Consider the following 12,796-nt stretch of genomic DNA (forward strand, 5'->3'; position numbering starts at 1 on the left):
TGACTCCAAATTGATCCTCGAACCCCGAATCACCATTCTAAGTCATTCTGAGACTTTAAAATTTTCAATTTCACCATAAAATATCTATTTGATCTTGTTCGAGGCTTAAATCAACTTTGTTGTACCTCTAGGTACAATACCAACTTTTGTAAATTCTTCGGGACTCTCCTAGCATGCAAACATGCTATCCATCACATGGATATCATGACAAGTATTTTATAAGGTTGGGCTTTACATACTTGGTGGAATTCGGTGAAGTCCCGTTCCACTACTCCTCAGACATGGTCAAACTTCCTAAGAGAATTTGATGGTCAGTATTTCACTTATTTCCATCAGAAAGAAAAGAAGAGAGAATTTCTGAGTTTGAAACAAAGGAATTTAATGGTAGAGGAGTACGAGGCTCCTTTTAACGAGTTGATGTTATACGTGACAGATCTAGTGAAATTTGAGCAGGATCAGGCCAATTATTTTGAGGAAAGGCTTCGTAATGAGATTAGAGAGCGGATGACAGTGACTGGTAAGGAGCCGCATAAGGAAATAGTGCAAATGGCTTTAAGGGCTAAGAAGCTCGCAAATGAAAATAGGAGAATGCGAGTTGAATCTGCAAAGAGGAGGAATCCAAGTGTATCCTTCAGCCAGCCACCAAAAAGGGGCAAGGATTCACCTGTATCAGAAAGTAATACCTCTGTTCCAGTAACATCTTCCCAACCTTCATTTTCACAGACACAGCAAAAGCCTCCGAGATTCGGTAGGTCTGAGATGACTATTTCTGGGAAAAGATCCCAAAGTTCTAATAGATGCAAAATGTGTGGGAATTATCATGTAGGGCTGTGCAGGGGGCCGGTACGATGTTTTCATTGTGATCAGCCCGATCACATTAGGAGTAACTATCCCCAATTAGGACAGGCTACTGTAGCTGCTCCATTCCCACTAGTTCGTACGGATATACGGGGGAGAGATTTGGTTGAATCACAACAGAGGCAAGGTGTGACCATACAATCTGGAGTGGAGAGTAACACTCCAGTGTATCCATTTTCTAGACCACAGACTCATTCTTCGACGAGAGTTTTTGCTGTAACGGAAGATGAAGCACGAGTCCAACCTAGAGAAAGTGAGTGAAAGTTAGATGAAATGTGAAATAGTGACAAAGGATGTTAATATCAAACGAGGAGAATGTAAATAAAGGTTTCAAGAATAATATAGTAAATAAGTTCATATGGAATATTGCTGTAAGAATTTCTTATTATATTGTGGAAATTAGAACTAAAAAATACTTGAGGTATACAAAGTTCAAATGAATTTAAATCTTAAGTAACAAATTAATGTTGAAATACAAGAAGGTTACAAAGAAATATAGAGGCATGAAAGATGATTGAGGACAAAGGGATGACTTTGAGGAATTGTGATACTGCATCGTATTCGATGATTAGATCAAGATAGATCTTGGAAGCATAAATGGGATTATAAGGCATATACAAATATGTGGGGTCATTATTGTGATCAACTAAAATGAAGAATGATTTTTAGTGAATTAAGATTCCCTATAAAGCAGATAACAGGAGAAGTTGAGCATCGAATAAAAAGATAATATCCCACATTTTCTTTGAGCTTGATAAGTGAAATTTTGAGGACAAAATTTTATTTTAAAGGGGGTAGTGTTGTCAAACCCTGTTCTATAAAATAATTACGATGTCATTTACATGCTCAATAGAATGTTTGCATATTTAGGAAGTTCGAGAAATCGTTAAAAGACGATATTGCCCCTAATGGTACCATTAAGTCGATTAAGCCTTGAACTAGTTCAAATTGGAATTTTAAGGTGAAATTGAGAGTTTCACGGTCCAAGGATGACTCAAAATGGTAATTCGGAGTTCGAGGATCAATTTGGAGTCAAACCGAAATTTTCACTATCTAGGGGCAAAATGGTCATTTGCCACTTGAGGATAAAATGGAAATTTTTAGAAAACATTTTTTGGCCCTATTTAACTTATTGGAGTATGATTTGAATATTGGAGTATGATTTGAGGTTTATAAGTAAAAAATTTTAATTCCGGTATAATTTAGAGTATAGGGGCAAATGGTAATTTTGCCACCCCGGGGGCAAATCAGCAAATTTTCACCCCTGACACTTGTCAAGACCAAGGGATTTTATTCATCATGGAAATAGATAAACATGAGAAATGTGTGGTAGAGAATTTAAGAATTAAAAGTCAAATATTTAAAATTTAGACCAATGGAAACATGCCATGTGTCAAGCTTAGGATATTTTATTATTTAACTTAAAAATTAGCATAAATCAGCCCATTATCTCTCCAAATATTTGGCCAAGCAAGGAAGAGAGGGAAAGAAAGGAAGAACAAACCCTAGGTGAAGAATTTCAAGAGAAAAAGTATGGAAAATCAAGGAAAACAAGTGAAAAAGGTAGGATTTTTCAACTTAAGCTTGAAATCTATTTTCCTTAAGCATTTCTACTTATTTTCCATGCTTAAATTACATGTTTTCATGATGAATTCATGGCTGGTCAAAATGGGTTTGGAGAGAGAAAGATGTTGGATTGAATTGATTTTAACTTATGTTAGTGTTTTTAGTTAATTTAGCATATTTAAAAGCAAAACAACAAGAAAAGAATCTATTTTCCCCATGAATCTTCATTGGCCAAATCTTCCTTGATATGTGTGGAAGATGGATTGTTATTATTTCAAGAGAAATGGCTTAGAAAATGATGAATAATGGTGAGAAAATTAAGTAGAAAAAATCACGGTGTTAGTGCACTATAATGGCTGAATTTTTCCATGAAGAAATGGGAAGGTTTTGATGCTGAAATTGGTGTTATTTGAATAATGTTTGGTGAATTGAGGTATTAGAAAAGAAATGGAGTAATTTGGGATTAAATTGGACGCGTTAGTAATTTAATCGGGTAATAGGCCGAATTAGGTCAACACCGCATTTAAGCGATAGTCGAAAAGTTGCATATCATATTATGCATATACACCGAGCCTGAATTGATTTATAATGGTCAAGCATTAATGTGGTGAATTATGTATTGTACATTGTGGATAAGTGGTGAGCAAATTACACTGGTAAAACTATAAAGATTTTGCTTGAAGACTGGGATTAAGAGTGCATCGACTCCTAGAACTGTGAGTAAACTTATTATCATCTTAATTATCTAGAGTAGTTTTATTCAATTGTGTGATTTTATAGAAAATGGATTTAAATGGTAAATTGCTATGTTTTAGGAGAAATTGTGATTTTATAAAATGATTTTATAAATTTTCTGGAAAATCGAATACTGGTTTTGAAAATAGAGTAATTGGAGACTGTCTGTTTGTGTTATAAATTATGTTTTAAATTATATGGCTTATAGTAATATGTGAGCATGAATGGCAAAGTCGGTATTTGTATCAAAATTATATATACTATGTATTCAGCCTTGAGAGGCTAGATTGCGATAAATTGCCATGTCATGCAGATAAAGATTTTATAAGTTAGGTGGTAGACAAAATAATCCATAATCCCTACAGTGGAGGTTCTGTGGACCAGCCTAAGAGAGGGGGCACAAAATCAAATATACCTTACCTCAATCAGAGAGCCGTGTGGAAGGTTTCTCTAGAGGTAAAGATTTGAGTGCATTTCATGTGGACCACCGCGTGAGAGTGAGACTCAGCCAACGCCAAGGCATGGCTAGAATTTCGGATGTAAAGACATTTAACTGCCTTGGTGGTCTCGGTTAGATGCCTAGGCCAAGGCATCCCCGGGAATGATTTTGGCAAGAGCCAAGTTTTGTGAGATATATAAGCCATGTTGATTAATTGAGTAAACTAAATATTCATGTTATGAAACATATATTGAAAAAGAATATTTTAATTCGTCTCCATTTACTTGCCTTTAGATAGTTTAGATGGTGTCTGTTTACTCACTGAGATTTTATAATCTCACCACCCTCAATTCCCCACATTTCAGGCTCGAGATAGCCGGTAGATAGCCGATTGCATCAAGGACTTCAATTAGCCTTGCATCCACAAAATTGTAGGTTCACAGACTCGCACCTTATTGGTTAGTTGGGGGCCCACGTGTCACTGTAAAAGTAATTTTATACTTCAGTTATCTGCTTTAAAGTACGTATGAATATATTTAGCTTTTACACTACAGAAATTAAATTACGGATTTCTCTATAAATATTATTTTTTATTTAGAAAATAGAATATTTTATTGAATATTATTATTTTATTCAAACAATTATAATTTCATTTCAAATAATTATTTTAGACATCTAAATTTACTTTTAATTATGAAACATGTCTTTTTCACCCACACACCATGTTTTTGGCGGGTTTCGGTATTTTTGAAGAAAAATGACGAAAATGCCCCTGTGAGCCAGAAAATAGTATTGTATTGTTTTGATTTGGAAACGACTTATGATTTATTGAAATGCGAGATTTAATAACTGTGGCTCACCGAGGAGATGTGGAAGCTGATGCTAAGCCTTGTGGGGTTCCGATCGGCATTCCGAGTAATAAGTGCCCATCGGTATGTCGTGACGGTTGTCATGGGCCCAATGGGAGTTCCGGGTCGTGACAACCCATCATTGGCCAAATTCTCCATGTAGAATATTGATGATGATTTTGATTTTATTTCAAGAGATTTGGTTAGGAATTAGTGATTTATGGTGTGAAAATCAAGCTTGAAAAATTATAATGTTGATGCACCCACCATGGCTAAATTTTCCAAGAGAAAATGTGAGGATGATTTTGCCATATTTCAAGTTATTTAATTTGTGTTTGATGATTTGGAGTATTGGGAGAAAAATGAAATTATTTGGAGTTGAATTGGATGTATTGGCCAATTAATCGAGTGATAGATCGAATTAGGCCAATACCGTTTAATTTAGGTATACAATTGAATTTGTGTAGAACACCGTGTTTAGACAATAATCCGAACAATTTGCATCCCATTTCATGCATTAATATAAAGCCTGAATTGGTTTTATAACAATTTAGCACAATGTAGTAAATGGCTTATTGTGTATTATGTCTAGGTGGTGAGCATTTTGGCATAAGTAAGGAGATAGTACCCGAGGCTCAAGAATCGGAGTACTTGAAATTCAACTCTCGAAATAGTGAGTAACCTTACTATCGTCTTAATTATCTAAAGTAATTTTTAATCGTTTTTGTGATTTTATGAAAATGAGTTTAAATGGAAAATCTTTATGTTCATAAGCAAAAATGTGTTTAAATAAAAATGATTTTATAAAATTGTCTTGAAATTGAAAGACAGTTTTGAAAATGGAGTAATTGGAGACTAATTGTTGTGTTATAAGTCATGGTTTGAATTGAATGGCTTATGATAATATTGGCATGAATGGTTGATTTGGTAAATGTGCTGAAAAAGTATGAACTGTTAATTTACCTTGAGATGTTGTAAAATAAAATAATTGCCATGTCATGCTATTGCAAATTTTATTGTATGGTGGGTTATAAATTAGTCGCTGCAGCGGACGGGTTCCGTGGACCAGCCTATTAGAGGGGCACTGTAACCCTATTTTATTCATACCTCAGTATGAGAGGCGCGGTTTGTCAAACCCTGCTTTGTAAAATAATTATAATGTCATTCACATGCTCGATAGAATGTTTGTATATTTAGGAAGTTCGAGAAATCGTTAAAAGACGATATTGCCCCTAATGGTATCATTAAGTCGATTAAGCCTCGAACTAGTTCAAATAGGAATTTTAAGGTGAAATTAAGAGTTTCACAGTTCAGGGATGACTCAAAACGGTAATTAGGAGTTCGAGGATCAATTCGGAGTCAAACCGAAATTTTCACTATCTAGGGGCAAAATTGTAATTTTTCCACTCGCGGATAAAATTTGAGATTTTGAGAGAATTTAGATCACATTTGACAAATTGGAGAATGGTATGAGTATAAGGGATGAAAAATATGTCTATGGGCAATTTTTCAGTTTTTGGGGTAAAAATGTAATTTTTCACTTTACGGGGGCAAAAGTGTAATTTTTAAAAATTTACTCCACCAAAACTTTGGAAAAGTCTAGAAATTTCATGGAAGACATGGATAAGTGAAGAGGATTGAGTGGTAGAAAAAGAAAGTCAAAAAGATGGCTAGAAAAAAATAAAATAATAAAATATTTAAAAGGTAAATAAAATAATAATATTTTATTAAGCCTATTAAAAGGCTTGAAAATTCCAGAATTTTCATTGGGATGGTCAGCCAGAACCAGCAGGAGAGAGAGAGAAATAAGAACAAACCCTAGAGTGAGAAAATTCAAAGAAAAAGTGTGATTTTTCAAGGAATCAAGTGTTTAAAGGTATGATTTTTCAAGCTTAGCTTAAGATTTATCATTTCCATGCATTTCTTATCATTTTTCATGGTTGAATCATGTGATTTGAGGATGAATTCAATTCTGGAAAAATGGGTTAGGAGAGAGAAACTTGTTAGATTAATTTGATTTTAAGTTATGTTAGTGTTTTACGTTAGTTTAGCATATTTAGGAACAAAACAACAAGAAAAGAATTTATTTTCCTCCATTACCATTATTGGCCAAATTTTCTAGGGGAATATTGGCTGATGATCTTGATGTTTATTTGAGGAATTATGATGAATAATGATGAATTATGAGTTTAGAAAAATAATGGAAATTTTCGGAGTAAAAATACGAATTTTTACCCATTAGGGGTATTTTCGTAATTTGCTATCGGGACTGATAATTTGCACCACACTGAGGGACGTTAAGTCAATTTGGGTGCAATTGAGGTATAGAAAACTGAAAAAAATTAATTTGAGATTAAATTGGACGCGTTAGAAATTTAATCGGGTAATAGGCCGAATTAGGTTAGCACCGCATTTAAGCGGTAGTCGGATAAGTTGCATGTCATATCATGCATATATACCGAGCCTGAATTGATTTTATAATGGTCAAGCATTGATGTGGTGAATTATGTTTTGTACATTATGGATAGGTGGTGAGCAAATTACACTGGTAAAAGTACAAAAATTGTGCTTGAAGACTGGGATTAGGAGTACGTCGACTCCTAGAACAGTGAGTGGACAATTTATCGTCTTAAATATCTAGAGTTATTATACTTGTTTGATGCTTTTATTGAATGGTGAATTTAAATTATAAAATATTATGTTTTCCAATAAAAATGTTTTTTAATAAAAAATGAGATTTATACTGGTTTTGAAAACTAATATTGTTTTGAAAAAATTGAGTATATGGAAACTGTGTTGAAATTTATGATTTTATATGTTATTGAAATTGTGGCTTATGACACTATGGTAGCATGATGGCTAAATTTTTGAGGTTGGTATGAAATACATGAACAGTTTTGGATTGGTCTTGGTAGACTGGACTACATTTTATTCGCCATATTATGCTACTGGAATTTTAATGGGTCTGGTGGTATATTAAACGGTCACTGCAGTGGTGGGGGTTTCCGTGGGCTGCCTATGAGAGGGGCACGGTAACTCAATTATATACTTACCTCCGGGGGGAGATGTTGGGTGAAGTATCTCCTGAGGTATGATTTGAGTGCACCTCACGTTCGGGCCACCACGTGAGAGTGAGACTCAGCCAACGCCAAGGATTAGCTGTGTGTTAGATGTGAAAACATGTTTATGGGTATGGGTCATTGAACAGCCTTGGCGGTCTCAGTGGGATACCTTGACGAAGGTACCTGCGAGAATGATTTTGGCAGGGGCCAAGTTTAAGAAATTCATAAGCCGGGAAATTTTGATGAAAATAAATTGTTTGGTATAGATTGAAACGAAATTTGTGTTATGAATATTATTGAGATATAACGTTTTTATATTATCTCCATCTACTCGGCTTTAGATGCTTTTGATGGTAATTGTTTACTCACTGGGATTATGTAATCATAATCTCACCCCTCTTCCTATCCATTTTTCAGGCTCAGGACAGTTTGTTGATAGTTGATTAAGACGAGAATTAATCTCGGAGTTGCATCATAGGAAGTAAGGGTTCGTAATCCTACATCTTTTTAGTCAGTTGGGGGCCCACGTGTCACTGAAAAAGTAATTTTATTCTTCAGTTATTTGATTTAAAGTATGTATGAATATATTTAGCTTTTACACCATGTTTTTGACGAGTTTTGGTATTTTCGAAGAAAAATGACGAAAATACCCCTGTGAGCCAGAAAGTAATATTTTATTGTTTTGATTTGGAAATGACTTATGATTTTTTTTGAAATGTGAAATTTAATAACTGTCACTCACTGGGGAGATGCAGAAGCTGATGCTAAGCCTTGTGGGGTTTCGATCGGCATTCGGGGTAATGAGTGCCTATCGGGACGTCGCGGCGGTTGTCACGGGCTCGATGGGAGTTCCGGGTCGTGACACGGTTTGTCAAACCCTGCTTTGTAAAATAATTATAATGTCATTCACATGCTCGATAGTATGTTTGTATATTTAGGAAGTTCGAGAAATCGTTAAAAGACGATATTGCCCCTAATGGTATCATTAAGTCGATTAAGCCTCGAACTAGTTCAAATAGGAATTTTAAGGTGAAATTAAGAGTTTCACAGTTTAGGGATGACTCAAAATGGTAATTAGGAGTTCGAGGATCAATTCGGAGTCAAACCGAAATTTTCACTATCTAGGGGCAAAATTATAATTTTTCCACCCGCGGACAAAATTTGAGATTTTGAGAGAATTTAGATCACATTTGACAAATTGGAGAATGGTATGAGTATAAGGGATGAAAAATATGTCTATGGGCAATTTTTCAGTTTTTAGGGTAAAAATGTAATTTTTCACTTTACGGGGAAAAAAGTGTAATTTTTAAAAATTTGCTCCACCAAAACTTTGGAAAAGTCTAGAAATTTCATGTAAGACATGGATAAGTGAAGAGGATTGAGTGGTAGAAAAAGAAAGTCAAAAAGATGGCTAGAAAAAAATAAAATAATAATATTTTATTAAGCCTATTAAAAGGCTTGAAAATTCCAGAATTCTTCATTGGGATGGTCAGCCAAAACCAACAGGAGAGAGAGAGAAATAAGAACAAACCCTAGAGTGAGAAAATTCAAAGAAAAAGTGTGATTTTTCAAGGAATTAAGTGTTTAAAGGTATGATTTTTCAAGCTTAGCTTAAGATTTATCATTTTCATGCATTTCTCCTTATTTTCCATGGTTAAATTATGTGTTTTGATGATGGATTCAAATTGTTTTATATAGGTTTAGAGAGAGAAAGTTGTTAGATTAATTTGATTTTGAACTATGTTAGTGTTTTAAGTTAGTTTAGCATATTTAGAAACAAAACAACAAGAAAAGAATTCATTTTCCTCCATTACCATTATTGGCTGAATTTTCTAGGGGAATATTGGCTGCTAATCTTGATGTTTATTTGAGGAATTATCATGAATAATGATAAATTATGAGCCTAGGAAAATAATGGGAATTTTCGGAGCAAAAATATGAATTTTTACCCACTAAGGGTATTTTTGTAATTTGCTATCGAGACTGATAATTTGCACCACACTGAGGAACATTAAGTCAATTTGGGTGCAATTGAGGTATAGAAACTGGAAAAAAAATTAATTTGAGATTAAATTGGACGCGTTAGTAATTTAATCGGGTAATAGGCCGAATTAGGTTAGCACTGCATTTAAGCGGTAGTCGGATAAGTTGCATGTCATATCATGCATATATACTGAGCCTGAATTGATTTTATAATGGTCAAGCATTGATGTGGTGAATTAGGTATTGTACATTGTGGATAGGTGGTGAACAAATTACACTGGTAAAAGTACAAAAATTGTGCTTGAAGACTGGGATTAGTAGTACATCGACTCCTAGAACTGTGAGTGGACAACTTATCGTCTTAAATATCTAGAGTAATTATACTTATTTGATGCTTTTATTGAATGGTGAGCTTAAATTATTAAATATTATGTTTTCTAATTAAAATGTTTTTTGTAATAAAAATGAGATTTATACTAGTTTTGAAATCAAATATTGTTTTGGGAAAATTGAGTATATGAAGACTGTGTTGAATTTATGATTTTATATGTTATTAAAATTGGGGCTTATGACACTATGGTAGCATGATGGCTAAATTTTTGGGGTTGGCATGAAATATATGAACAGTTTTGGATTGGTCTCGGTAGACTGGATTAAATTTTATTCGCCATATTATGCTACTGGAAATTTTATGGGTCTGGTGGTATATTAAACGGTAACTGCAGTGGTGGGGGTTTCCGTGGACTGCCTATGAGAGGGGCACGGTAACTCAATTATATACTTACCTCCAGGGGGAGATGTTGGGTGAAGTAGCTCCTGAGGTATGATTTGTGTGCACCTCACGTTCGGGCCACCACGTGAGAGTGAGACTCAGCCAACGCCAAGGAACGGCTGTGTGTCAGATGTGAAAACATGTTTATGGGTATGGGTCATTGAACAACCTTGGCGGTCTCAATGGGATACCTTGACGAAGGTACCCGCGAGAATGATTTTGGCAGGGGTCAAGTTTAAGAAATTCATAAGCCTGGATATTTTCATGAAAAGAAATTGTTTAGTATAGATTGAAACAAAATTTGTGTTATGAACATTATTGTGATATAACGTTTTTATATTGTCTCCATCTACTCGGCTTTAGATGCTTTTGATGGTAATTGTTTACTCATTGGGATTATTTAATCTCACCCCTATTCCTATCCATTTTACAGGCTCAGGATAGTTTGTTGATAGTTTATTAAGACGAGAATTAATCTCGGAGTTGCATCATAGGAAGTAAGGGTTCGTAGCTCTACACCTTCTTGGTTAGTTGAGGGCCCACGTGTCACTGTAAACGAAATTTCATACTTTAATTATCTTTATTACTACATGAAAAAATTTATTTTACTATTACGCTACAAAAGTTATTTTAGGAAGACTTTGAAAATATTGTGTCTTAAGAAAATAGAATATTTTATTTAATGTTTTTATTATATTCAAATGGCTATAATTTTACTTTAAACGAATGTTTTAGACTTCAAAATTTAATTTAAATCATGAAATATGTGTTTCCACTTACATATTACATTTTTTTCGGATTTCGAAATTTCAAAAAAAAAATGACGAAAATGCCCCTGTGAGCTAGAAAATAATATTTTATTATTTTGAGTTGGAAACAACTTATGTCTTCTTGAAATGCGAGATTTAATAACTGTCGCTCACCGAGGAGATGCGGAAGTTGATGCTAAGCCTTGCGGGGTTTCGATCGGCATTCGGGGTAATGAGTGCTTATCGGGACGTCGCGGCGGTTGTCACGGACTCGATGGGAGTTCCGGGTCGTGACAATTAAGTTGGTATCAGAGCATGGTTTAAATATCAAAGATTTTGATTTTAAAGCTTTGGATTTTAAAGTTTTTAGTTTTAAAGTTGTTTTAAGAAATCCACACTGACACTGCATGTCCCCGAGTTAAGTTAAGTCAAATAGAATGTATGAGTCTGCATATAGAGACCTGTTTGTTTGCAGGGTGTATAAGAGATTAAGTGATTTTCGTTTTATTTCATATAGGTTTTGAAGTGTGTTGGATTACACTTAACATGTCTAGGGGGGACAGTGATTCTGATATTTCACAGAGTGTTAGTGAAGGACCAACAGATTTTACTGCTGAAAGTCGATGGTGTCCTGAACTTAATAATCTAGAAAGAGATCCATTTAGAGTACCTACTAATTGAGCTCCATCAGATTTGGGAACGAAAGTTAAAATAAGGGAAAGTCCTAGTGACAGTGAGACTGATGAGAGCGTTGATAGTAATGACGTAAATGAAGGCATGAGAAACTTTCTCTTAAAAGGAATTGAGGAATATGCCAAAGGGAGGAAGACAATGAGGATAGCAGAAGAAGAATATTATATTGGGAAAACATCGGCATTGGTCGTTAGACATTCTCCCCCAGGCTGTGGGAGCGATGTAAGTAAATGGCAAGAGAAGAAAAAGGGAAAACTTAAAACAGACTCGAAAAATGATCAAGATGATAATGATCCTAAAGATGTTTAGTGCCTTGTTGAAGCTTGTAATAATGTAATCCTAGGTAGATGCAGTATAAGAAGGATAATAATCCCTTGTATAAAAGTCTTAAGAGTTGACTTTTGTCTTGTATAATATAAACGGATGATGGAGTAGTTGTTTAAAGGACAGAAGGAGTATAAAAATCTTTTAGTATGACAAAGGTAGATTAGTAATATAAGTATTGAGGATGAATAATTATCTTAGTGGCAAGATCGATTATTTTAAATAAGTTCTGAAGGTTGAAATAGAAAGCCATTAATGGTTCTAGCAATTATTATATTTAATAACGATTAAACCTTGCAGTACTATGAATTGATCACCAGTTAATGAGGTTAAGTCAAGGATTATAAATTTGAGTATGGAGGGAATTAGAAAGTGATACCGTAAAATTTTAAGATGAGGAATATAATCGGTTTCGACTATGAGAATAGTGGGATACTATCAATAATGAATCCTTAGGCGTGTGATGAAGTTGTGATCTATTGAACCATATGGGAAGACTGTCCTAAGGTGGGACATAGGACATGAGGATTTTTGGAGATGCTTATAGAGGGAGATATAAATTGTCAAGTATGTTTTTCCCAAGTTTTAATTTATTTGAGAAATTGTCATGGTAAAGATATGTGAATATTGGTAATGAAATATGCCCTAAGGGATGACAGTGGCATATCACATAGATAATATGGATATGTTGGGGTCAGTATCCCCATCATGCATCTGCGATAGAAAATTTACTTTGCTAATTGTGGTATAGACTCAAAAAGGAGCCA

Source organism: Theobroma cacao, chromosome 8 (genome assembly GCF_053813885.1).
Source record: "Theobroma cacao isolate CCN51 chromosome 8, ASM5381388v1, whole genome shotgun sequence".
Taxonomy (NCBI): domain Eukaryota; kingdom Viridiplantae; phylum Streptophyta; class Magnoliopsida; order Malvales; family Malvaceae; genus Theobroma; species Theobroma cacao.